The 12,408-nt window shown below is 44.2% G+C and overlaps 1 protein-coding gene across 2 annotated transcripts in view; it reads right to left on the bottom strand.

Annotated features, from left to right (window-relative positions):
* The window catches only part of PRORP (protein only RNase P catalytic subunit), a 187,591-nt gene that overhangs the window by 6,227 nt on the left and 168,956 nt on the right, over nt 1-12,408 (bottom strand). The gene's annotated exons all lie outside the window — the stretch shown is intronic.

The following is a 12,408-nucleotide window of genomic DNA, read 5'->3' on the forward strand; positions in this document are numbered from 1 at the left end:
GGCGAGCTGTCAATCAACATCGACAGCTCGCCCCCTTTGGAAAGAGACCCGCTACGACCGGCGCTGTCGGTCGTAGCGGGTCTCACGCATGCGCACGAAGGAGCCGGCTCCCTCGTGCGCATGCGCACTGGACAAACATCGAGGCGGCCGAGTGGTCGTAGACCGTACGGCCGCCTCTGAATGAAGCCCTAAGTGCTACGATGCAGAGGCCACAGCTTTTTTCCATGCCAAGTTCTGTTTATGGACTCAGATCTATAAGTGACACATATGACAATCAGTAGAGTCTCCTGGTGCATCCGAGTTGCATCACATTGCGACTTAGGGCCGTATTCAATTAGCCGCAATAATATCACCTTTTTTTGGAGATATTATTGCCTCTGCAATAATTTATCGCCGATTTTTCATGTAAAAATAGAGAATACTTTTCTCCATTTTAAAAAAGGGGGAAAATGTGCAAAATCCATATTTTTTTGTGTAAAAATGTGGGGATCTCTTTCAGAACTCTTTGAACAGCTCCCCTAATGATACTTTAGCAAATTAATTTTTTTCGGAAATGGCGTACTTTGGCGAAAAACGACCGCTGAAATTTCGGTCAAAATTATATTTTTTTCTGTGAAAAATGCATTTAATGTACTGGGGCTGGTATTTTGGAGGGACATAAATATGCGCCAAGTGTTTTAAACATCACACGTGGCTGGCGCCGGTTTCTTTAGCGGTTTTAAAAAACCACCGTTGCCAGCCACATGTGTTTAAAACACTTGGCGCATCCTTATGGCCCTCCGAAATACCAGACCCAATACATTAAATGCATTTTTCACGGGAAAATTTTTTTTTTTTTTACCGAAATTTCAGCGACTGTTTTTCGCCAAAGTACGCAACTAACAAATTTTTTGTTTGCTAAAATATCATTAGGGGGCTGTCCAAAGGGTTCTGTAAGAAATACCCACATTTTTACCCAAAAATAGGGATTTTGCTAATTTTTTCACCTGCCCTAGGCTGGAGAAAAGTTTTCTCCAGTTTTTAGTCGAAAAACGTTAGTTTTTTTGCCATCGTTGGCTAAATCGTCCCTAAATCGGCCAAGCGCGGGCGATTTTCAAACAACGGCAAGATTATTTCACCTCTAATTGAATACAGCCCTTAGACGTATTTTCAGCAAATAAAGACGCAAAAAATACACCCGGCGCTAGCACAGTCTCACGGACCAGGCGCGCCAAGAGGGGCTGTTTGACGCGACTGCATCAAAGACGAGTGAGGACACATCTGTATGCAATAACTGTAAATTCAGTTGAAACAACTGCAAAGGAAGACACTTGCATTACAATTATTTTATATTTTAATCCAATATATGATCAGCAATATGGAATATGGTATAATGACTATTATTGAATCTCATCTATTAGATGTTTTTATATATAGTATTTATTTTGTAGTTGGAAAGAATACAAAATACAAACAAACCAAATGTCCAAATCATAGTAAACACAAATAATACTGTGCACATGCCGAAAAGTATGGGGATAATGTACAAAGAGTCAGAGGCTAAATGCAATCGTAAACACAGCTGAGTGTATAGAGAAACAATGAAACGCCCGAACACAGAGGTCTAGATGGCTGGTAATAACAAGCGTAATGACAATCAGCCAAACACAAAATAGTAATACGAATGAGGAGGCCTCAGGTAATATAAGGAGAAATGTATAAACCATATTCCTATGGGGACCCTCCAATAACAAGATCAATTGGTGGGTTCCCCAAGAGTATTTTTGTTTCCTAACAGGTGGTGAACTTGAAACAGGATTGGACCATAATTTGGAGACAGGAGGCAGAGAATTAATGAAGCTTTCCCAAACAGCAATAAATCCCCTAATCTGCTGCTCTTTATGGAGAGAGGATTCCACCCGTCCCATGCGATAGGCTTAAAAGTTTTGTATACACAAGTTTTAGAGTAGACGGTTGGTCATGTACCCATATATGCAGAGCACCTTTGCAAGCAGCTTCCGACAAACGTTTGCTACTTTCTTGATGTATTGACTATCCCTTACATGGTCCATTCCGGAGACAGGGGAAAATAAATCACCAAATATGTGTAGGCATATTGGTATACCTGCCACCAGAGGATCCTAATGTAAGTACATTCCCAAAAATAACAAATGCAGCCACAGGCGCACCACATTTGGGCAAGTATCAGAGTCCGACCACCCGTATCAGAGTCCGACCACCCAATAAGATAGGTAACCTATATCGAAAATATTGTAGAATTTTCCTATAAATGCTAGAAGTCAATGTAGTTACAGAGAATGAGAGTTTTAAATAGCGTTTTAGTAGTGATGGGACATATTAATTCTTTATTTGGAGAACTCACATAAACAGACAAATAAAAAGAGGAAGTAAGACGAGTGAGACAATTTTTATAAGCAAGAGAGGGTAGTGGCAGGTATAGCATACCAGCCTACTGTGCATGGGTCAGATGGGGATGGTTCCTCAGAGGCCACCGTTTCTCCAGCAGAGGGGTGAAGCAGTAGGGAACATTTGGGAGAAACGTACTGGAGTATAATACCAGTGGTAGGATAGTTTATAAGAGGTCTTTACGTTCTAAGTTTTTTATGTTGTTGCCTACTGCTTTGTTTGTATTCCCTGCGGATCACGACAATTTTGTAACAATCTGAAAGTAGTGGAAACATTTGGAGGCTGTATTTATGCTATTAGTAGGTACATGCCAGTATATAGGGAGAAGGGAAACGCAGGAATCGGGAGACTTGAGGAAGAGCTTATTTGTTAGTATGATTTTTACATTGTGTTTTCCTGTTATACATTTTCTCCACATCTTCCTAACTCACAGATGGGTTCAAAATGGGGGCACCAGGTATCTTCTGAATACGTTTGTGCTACCTACCACTAGTAAAAGATATGTTAAACTTGGGTGGACATAATTTAATTTGGGGGCATAGCTTGTGCAATTTATTTGGGGTACAAATTGTATTAGAAATTATAATCACTTCTAATATTAAGAATATTTATTTGCTAGTATAATAAATATATGGTGACAGTCAATATTTAGCGCTGAGGCGGAGTTTACAAAATAGAATCCTTAAGAGTGAATAATAATAATAAACTCTTCACCTAATAGTCTTTACGATGCTTTCGATGACGCCTCCAATAACATGAAATAAAATGGAAATCACAATATTGTAATACCATCCGCAACAAATATATAATTATAAATTTCCATTTTATTTCATGTCATGGGAGACATCATCTTTTCTATTTTCTAAACTCCACCTCAGCACCAGTCAACATCACATTTTCCTCTGTATCTCTCTTTGGTCTTTGGGTAGGACCTAAATCAGGGGTTCCCAAACTCGGTCCTCAATGAACCCTAACAGTCCAGGTTTAAGGATATCCATGCTTGTGCACAGATGATGTGATCAAACTGCAATAAAAATGTCTCCGGCGTCTCAGTTCCTGCACCCATTCGGAGTACCATAGGGTTACACAGAACTGCGGCTTTGTACGCAGATGCTTTGATTTGCAAAGCCGCAGGTGGGCGTCTCAATACAATCTACGCTGTCTGCAACATTTGCATATTTTCGCACAGCAACTGCATATAGGATCATAGCTGCAATGACATTAGTGTACATCTCTGAATGAGGCCCATAGTACTGTGTGACAGGGTGGTTAAGGTGTCAAAGTTCTGAGCTCTAAATACAGGGCTGCTGTGAACCTGCACACTGGGTCAGGTGACATAGAAGAATAATTAATAGTGTAAACCAGGCATGTCAAACATGCTGCCCAAATAAAAATTTTCTGCGGCCAGACTGTGTGGGCCCAAATACAAATATCATGCAGCCCAAACCCCTGCCGCGATCAGAGCTCAGCTCCAATTCGGCAGTGTTTACTGTATTTAAAACTGGGAACGCTGGTCTCTGAAGCGGAGACAAAAGAAGCCTCTGATGACTTCAGATGCCAGCATTCCCAGTGATGCAGTTCGCGGATGCATGGGTGACGTCACCTGCGATGAGAAGAGCCTGCGTCTGCTGGATTTAGTTAGATCCAGTCAGCGGGAGCGGTGCCCAGCGGCCAGCGTGACGCGAGGTAAGTACTGCAGTGGGACCTGTTCTACACTGGGAGAAGGCACAGCATAAGGGACACTAGTAGGGGCATTACTGGGGGCACAACATAAGGGGCACTACTGGGGGCACTGCATAATGGGCACTACTAGGGGCACAACATAAGGGGCACTACTAGGGGTATTACTGGGGGCACTGCATAAGGGGCTCTAATACAAGGGGCACTGCATAAGGGGCTCTAATACAGGGGGCATTGCATAATGGGCTCTAATACAGGGGGCATTGCATAAGGGGCTCTAATACAGGGGGCATTGCATAATGGGCAAAACTACAGTGGCATTGCATAAGGAGCTCTTATACAGGGGACATTGCATAATGGGCACAACTGCAGTGGCATTGCATAAGGGGCTCTAATACAAGGTATTGCATAATGGGCTCTAATCCAGGGGGCATTGCATAATGGGCACAACAGCAGTTGCATTGCATAAGGGGCTCTAATACAGGGTATTGCATAATGGGATCTAATACAGGGGGTATTGCATAATGGGCACAACTTCAGGGGGCATTGCAGAAGGGGTTCTAATACAGGGGGCATTGCATAAGGGGCACTGAATTCGTTTTTATTAATAATAAACCTTTAAAAAATGGCATAAAAGACTTTTTTTTTCTTGCGGCCCACATACTTAGGCCCTCATTCAAAGGCGGTCGCTCGGGAGCGATTGGTCGCACCCAAAGTGATCGAGAATATGCAAAACGAGCGCTCAATCGCAACTCACATCATAAGCGCGGAATTACCCACAACAATGAAAGCACACCTCCTATCTCTACGGCCTAATTCAGAGTCGGTCGCAGGCGGCAACCTACGTCAGCACGATTAATACCTGTTACAGACATCGATTGAGGCAGAAACCATCGCCTGCACTCGCAATGCTTAAGGTAGACCCTGGGCTACCATTAGCACTACGAGCAGTAGCATCGTTATTGCAGCAAGATGACGTGTGTGATGACTCGCTCAGTAATATATGCACGCCCTTAAAACGCCCTTTTTAAGGTCAACCACGCCTGCGTGCGCACCACCACACCCCCGTTCACAAGCACCTTCCCCTGTAACCACCCACAAACGGCACAAAATGTCAATCACAGCTACGACCTCGTAGTGACTAACGAGCAAGAGCATTGCAGTCGGAAAGACAGGCTTGCGCACGCGCACTGCCATGTACACGCATGCGCAGTTGAAAAAACCATCGCTGGCTTCGTCCGATCGCTTCGTGTGAATGAGGTCCTTAGACCTTGAATATTCCGCCTGGTTAGTATTTGAGTTTGACATGCCTGGTGTAGACCATAGAATTTGGCAATATGTTACAATTACAATGCCCAAATGACCAGCATATTATGCAGCTCGTCTGTGCCTTAACTCTTTAAGACTAATTTAGCCAACTTGTCATTTCTGTTCTCAGCATCCCACGCTACTACATGAAATCCTAGCAGGGTAAGTAGGAAGTATAGTTCCTTTTCAATGACCAAAATGATTCACAGGGTTTTGGCTTCCATCAGTAGCACAGAACATGACTATAAATGTTTTTCAACCTTTTTTTACCGTTAATTTGCCTTGGGAAACTGTGTTAAGCCTGGGGAACTTCCACAGGATGTCCTCTCTGAAATCTAGAAATAAGTCATTCAGTGATAGAGCAATGTGTTCCCCATATAGTAAATACACGAAAACAGATCTCTATAAGAAACTATTTTACATTGTTATAATCTTCTAAAATTATACAGAATTATGGGAGAAAATGTCAAATAATCACATAAAATTATATTTTGCATCTCCTCAATAAACTGGAAACTTTAAAGAAGCACCACTGTATTTCTCAGGCACCAGATGCAAACTGAATGGCTACAGCAACCTTGTTCCTTTATAGATGGATAAAGTACAGCAATCAGTTTGAATGCATATTACTTAAATACCAATTACCATATACAATCCAGGATAAAGTCTTATGGTGGACACCATTCATATTCAGTCCATGCATAAAACCCTATTCATATACCGAAGAGGTATCCAGTCATGATGTTGACATTGGAATGTCGGCATGTTCTGAATGTCGATATGTTGACATTGGGCCTGATTGTGGATTGCAACTGCAAATGCAATAGCGATTACGCACGCAGTTCAACTGTATACTATGCTAATCCATTGCGATCGCTATGCCGCCACAGCACTACATAAGGACGCCCACCTTACCTTACACACATCCGTAATGTTTAGCAAGACTGCAAAACCACCGGTACAATGGAGGACCATCGCAGCCTCACGTACACCTGCACAAGCTCTGACCTTACTCAGGAATTGCTAACTTCATCGCACGCTATCAGGCCTCAGGCTGCGCAGGGCATTTATGCGCGCCCATGCAATGGCGTTGAAACACACTGCCATTCCTGCATTTCGCCAACCACCTCCCGTCACCACCCACAAACGGCACTTCCTGTCAAATCACTCTGCGTAGCCGCTGCCATCGCAGTCCAGTCCAGGTTCGCGCACTGTGATGCATACACAGTACGGAACAATCGCCCAATTGCGTGCGTATTAGCAACTGCGATCCTTGCTGAATCAGGCCCATTGTCATGATGTGGACATATTCATTATGACACTGTCCATGTCAACAGTCAATTTACAAAATTTAGGGTTAGGACTCAAAGAGTGAAAAAAAAAAGCCGACATGCCAACTGTGAACATGTCAATGTTGGTTATCTCGACATGTTATCATAACGTCTATGATGATATAATAAGAACGTGTCAACACTTTGACTGTCGACATTCCGAATGATGACATGACATACCACGGTCCCAGCAGATATAGTAAGCTCTCACGAGCAGGGCCCTCTACCATATTGTGCTTCTCCTTACTTATACTTTCATCTGCACCTTACTCCCCACACGGGCACCTAACACTTTGTTTCTTACGCCCTGTTGCTTATTTTTGAGTGTTATAATCGCTAATGCAGCAATGTGTATAAACCATATCCTTGTTCTGCATTGTATTGTACTATAAGTCAGTGGCTTCTTGTTCACTTATTTGTATATGTACTTTGTTAGGCACTGTGGAACCCTTGTGGCTCCATATAAATAAAGGATAATAATAAGAATATAAGGCCTGATTCAGAGATGGACTTTAAGTGCATGCAATTGGCCGAATGTTCTAAGTACTACGCATGCGTTCTAGTCTCGCTGTGCATGTGTCCTGATTGGTTACCGCAGGGAGACGAAGGACGAATTTGGACGCAAGAGCTGTGGATTCAGAGGGCGTTCCTAAGAGGGAATGGGGGGGTTGGCTAGCCAGACACGGGGGTGTAGCGGATATTGGATGCATCTAAGAAACAGGTGCGCTGACACAGGATGCCATGTTCAGATGGAGAACTTGCACCTTCCATAGAGCTGGTGTGCAAGTTTCAATGATGCATATAAAGATGCAGCGAGACGGATTAGCGCTACTGCAAGTGGGAGACTCAGTATGATCAGAATTGGCTGCACCATTAGCATAAAGACGGGTCTGCAGCAAAAGAATACCATAGACCTGTGTAAATATACTTTTTTTGAGGTGTGACTATTTTCTTGCAACTTGAGAATCAGGAAGCAATGCTGAAACACATCAGCAGGAAGCACACATTAAGCTACAGTAACCGGTCTTAATGCAGTGACCTTGTTAGGAAGTCAAGTATTTTAATTTGTTATGGTACAGACAGAGCAGAACTTGCAGGACCTGCTATAACACACATACTTGAACATGGAATAAAACGGTTTAGGAGAAAGTTACTGAATCAAAATTCAGAAAAGGGAAGAAAATCAACTATGGAAACATACAATTTATATGAAGCCATTCGGTCACCCATTATGTCCTACAGGAAAGCTGGAATGGTTTTTGTGACCCTGACATGTACAATCTCCCAGTTATCTAGTGGTGGTGATTCGTGCTGAATTCATACAGCCCAAGCACCACTTTCAGGTCATTTTAAGCTGTTGGCTTTTATGTGCTCACCCGCAAAGCTTATCCGAACATGTGCAGCACTTCAAACCGGACGACGTTGCATGCGACCGCGGGAGTGGGCATATCGTACATACACACTGCACGATTTGTCGTTCCGATTTGGCCAGATTGAAACAGCATTGCTCTAGAGTGTACCCAGCTTTACTCCAGGGTTAATGAAAAAAAACAAATCTATCAGATCATATCAATGCATGACTGAAAAGCATAGAAGGAAGCTAATAGGAACAAGGGAATAAGGCTGCTCTGCAATACAAATTCAGATTTTGCTATGCACTTTAACTTGCACAAATATCCATTGAGTGCGGGGTAGTGGAGCGAAATAGCTGCACTTGAGGAGAATCAGTAGTTTGGACAGCCAAAGAATTTAGGGAGTTTCCATTGAAGCGCGGAAGAAGGTACGAGAGCACCGTGTTTTTCAGTGCAAAAACATTAGAAGATAATGAGAAGGATGTAGCACTTTTCAGGCTTGTTGCTTGCCATGAACATACAATCCTTCTCTGTAAAGGACTTGAGATCTGCACCAGCTCAAACAGAGATGGGGTTCAGGTCCTTTACTGCTAATGATTGAATACACAGTACACTGTGCAATAAAAGTCAATTACAAAGAGTCCGCATTGCCTCTCCAAACACTAACCCTGCCTAAATAGCCTGGATTGGCTCTTATAATTGGAATAGCACTTAAGGTTCCCCCTATGATTGTGAAAGCTGTCCCTATGGCTAGGCAGTGCACGTACGAGAGGCTACTAAACACCCCCTTGGTTGTAGCAAATAACAGCATTGGGACCCCTGGAGTGGCAACTTTGCCACCACAGTAGGCCCATTACAACAAATAAGGGTCCCCCAAAAAAAAAAATTTACAAATTAACTTTACTCAAATAAATTACTCCCAAAAAACCGATAATTCACCACTTTAAAATCTTATTTTCTTCTTTCTTGAGCCATCATAGTCCAAATATGAAACTAAGTAAACCTAAACCTACCCATAAAACAAAATCCACCTTCACATTAAAAGTGACAGATGGGAGATAATGAGAGACAAGGGGCCTGATTCAGACCCGCTCGCTAAGACACGTACTCTCGCTGCTGCCGATGGTATGCATTGTGCGCATGCATCGCAGGGCGCATGTGCATATCTTAGCGAAAGTTCGCAATGCATTCGCTCGCTGCGCATAGACAGCCCAGCAGAGTGAGTGACAGGGGAAGCCGTTTGTAGGTGGTAACAGGGACTGGCCATTAAAAACGGGGAGTGGAGGTGCAAACGCAGGCGTGCCTGAGAATCTCAACAGCGTTTTAGAGGTGTTTATAATTATAAGACCGCATCATATTACACGTCACCTGGCTTGTTTTTACACTGAAGGGCTCGCAGTGCTTGCGGCAGGGTATGGTCAACCTCAAGCACTGTGAAAGCATCCGATGTTACCCGATGTACCGATGGTTACATACACTTCCTGGACATGACGTACACAAGTGGGCGTCTTAAAACAGGCTGGTGGGTGTCTGCATACACTATGTTATCACTCTCTAAGAAATACTGGGCGTGCTAATGCATTGCTGTGTGATAACACTGCCTATGCAATTTGCATACACATCGTGCGAGCGATCACATCTAGCGAGCGGCTCTGAATCAGGCCCAAGATTCCTTCACACTCCCATTCACCACCAGCTAATCACAGGTATTTAGCCACATGTGAATGGCAGACAATGAAGGATAGTCCCAGATACTCCTTGTTATAGCTATTTTGCATTGAACATGTGTGGTTGGGTCATTTGTTAAAAGAACGTTTCTTTTTCTTCCTTTAGTACTATGACCAAATAAGTACCATATACACTCGAGTATAAGTCGACCAGAATATGAGCCGAGGTACCTAATTTTACCCCAAAAAACTGGGAAAACTTATTGACTCGAGTATAAGCCTAGGGTGGGAAATGCAGCAGCTGGTAGTGCCCCCAGTAGTAATCCCCCCAGAAGTAATTCCCCCTGGTAGTGCCCCCAGAAGTAATCCCCCCTTGTAGTGCCCCCAGAAGTAATCCCCCCTGGTAGTGCCCCCAGTAGTAATCCCCCCTGGTAGTGCCCCCAGTAGTAATCCCCCCGTTAGTGCCCCCACAAGTAATCCCCCCCTGGTAGTGCCCCCACAAGTAATCCCCCTCTGGTAGTGCCCCCAGAAGTAATCCCCCCCTGGTAGTGCCCCCAGAAGTAATCCCCCCTGGTAGTGCCCCCAGTAGTCCTAATAAAAATAAATAAAAAACACTTACCTGAAACCCCGCTCCTGGTCCCGCCGCTGCCATCAGCTCCTCCGGCCGCTTTGCATTATGGGAGAGACGTTGTCATGACGTCTCTCCCATTACCCACTGCGGGAGCCGGAAGATGGCTCCCGCAGTGGGAGCAGCAGCAGCCGATGAGAGTCTGACAGACTCTCATCGGTTGCTGATTACAACAAACACACAGCTGCCGGCTCCGGTCAGCACTACACACGCGGTGCAGCTGTGTCACAGAGACACAGTCTGCACCGCGGCCCGCATGGTACGCTACTCAGCTGCGTACCATGCGGGCATGACTCGAGTATAAGCCTAGGGGGTGCTTTTTCAGCACAAAAAATGTGCTGAAAAACTCGGCTTATACTCGAGTATATACGGTAAGACAATTTTATTTTTATTAAATAAAGTGAAGATGCAGGTTTCTAGATAAACTCCATTACAATGTAATAAAATGGCCCCAACTGTGTGGAGTTTTTTATATTCTCCCCGTGCTTGCATGTTTTCCTCCCACACTCCAAAAATATACGGATAGGTTAATTGTTTCCTAAAAAAATGAACCCTAGTGTGTTTGTGTGTATACATGTGGTAAGGAACACAGGGTTTGATTCAGAGCCGCTCGTAAGCGGCCGCTCGTTCGTTCGGAGCGATGTTTGCACATCTGCGCATGGGTTTTAGTACGCATGCGCGAACCAGTCAGTGCGGTCAGAAATCGTGTGCTCGCAATATAGCGAATGCCTGCTAATTTGAGTGACAGGATGAGGCGTTTGTGGGTGGTAACAGGGTAAGGTGCTTGAAAACGGGGAGTGGAGATCTGAACGCAGGCGTGCCAAACGGTCAAAACGGGCATTTTAAGGGTGTGCATAATTAACAAAGAAGCGTCACTGACCACGTCACTTTGTTGTTTTTTAGCCTGAACTGCTCGCATGATTGCGGTAGGAAAATGCTACCACAAGAATAGCGAGCAGTTCAGACGCCGTTCGATGTACTCGATTAATCTAATAAATAGCGGAGATGACGTATGATGCGAGCGGCCAGGGGGCGTTTTTTTAAAAATAGCAACCGCATGTTTTGTTCGCTCGTTCAGACATAGAGGCGTGAACAGACCGCAAAGAGCAAGCACTTCATTTAAATATCCGGCCCTTTTTTCAGAACGTCCGTCCGCAAATAGCGTTCGGCTCTGAATCAGGCCCACAGAGCTCTATTCAGAGATGATTGCTATACATAAAACATGCAAAAGCTGTAGGCGTCGTCTTAAGTAAAAATACGCCCACTGCTGCTTCTCTGATCAGCTGCTTCATCCAAAGACCCAGCAATGGATCAACTGCGTGACCATTGGGCATCTAAGTAACCCTCAGGTTACTCAGGATGCCTAGTGAAATCAGGCTGCCGAAGCGAGTGAAGTGGTTTCCATGGGTGCAGCCACGGACTTCGGCACCCCCAAAAAAGGGCGCCCGTTTTCTGGAACGCTGCCCATCTCCACCCCCACGCGTCAGCAGCATGTCAATCATGCTGCAGCTTTTGGGGCACTGCAAGTGAAATCGCATCTCAGCTCTACACATGCGCAGTGCGGCTCATGTTCATGCGCAGATCCGCAACGATCGGCCAACTGCGTAAATAATAAAAATAGGGTCCGTGTCTGAATCAGCTCCATAGGTCGTAAGCTCAAATGGGGTAGGGACTGATGAGAAAATCCTTTGTACAGCGCTGCGAAATATGTGCCCTATATAAATAACTGATAATAAATAAGTTTTGCACACACTAAAGAATGGAATAAAAAGCCCCAAAGTTTCCTCGCTGCCATGATTTATTTCAGCTATAAATAAGGCACATGTTATCTGTGGCCCTCATGAGACATTTTACCCTTTTGATTATTAGGAGATATAGAGATCAGATATTGCTAAAAACAAAAATCCAATGAGTTTTGCAATGCTGTAAAAGAAAATGGGAATATTTTCTTTTCTGTAATATTTACATATGCGGCAGCCCCTGCATGAGACTGTTTTCACAGTACAGTCTGTGTAGCGACGCAGACCCCTAGCCTT

Source organism: Taudactylus pleione, unplaced genomic scaffold, assembly GCF_031769625.1.
Source record: "Taudactylus pleione unplaced genomic scaffold, aTauple2 ptg000096l, whole genome shotgun sequence".
Classification (NCBI taxonomy): Eukaryota; Metazoa; Chordata; class Amphibia; order Anura; family Myobatrachidae; genus Taudactylus; species Taudactylus pleione.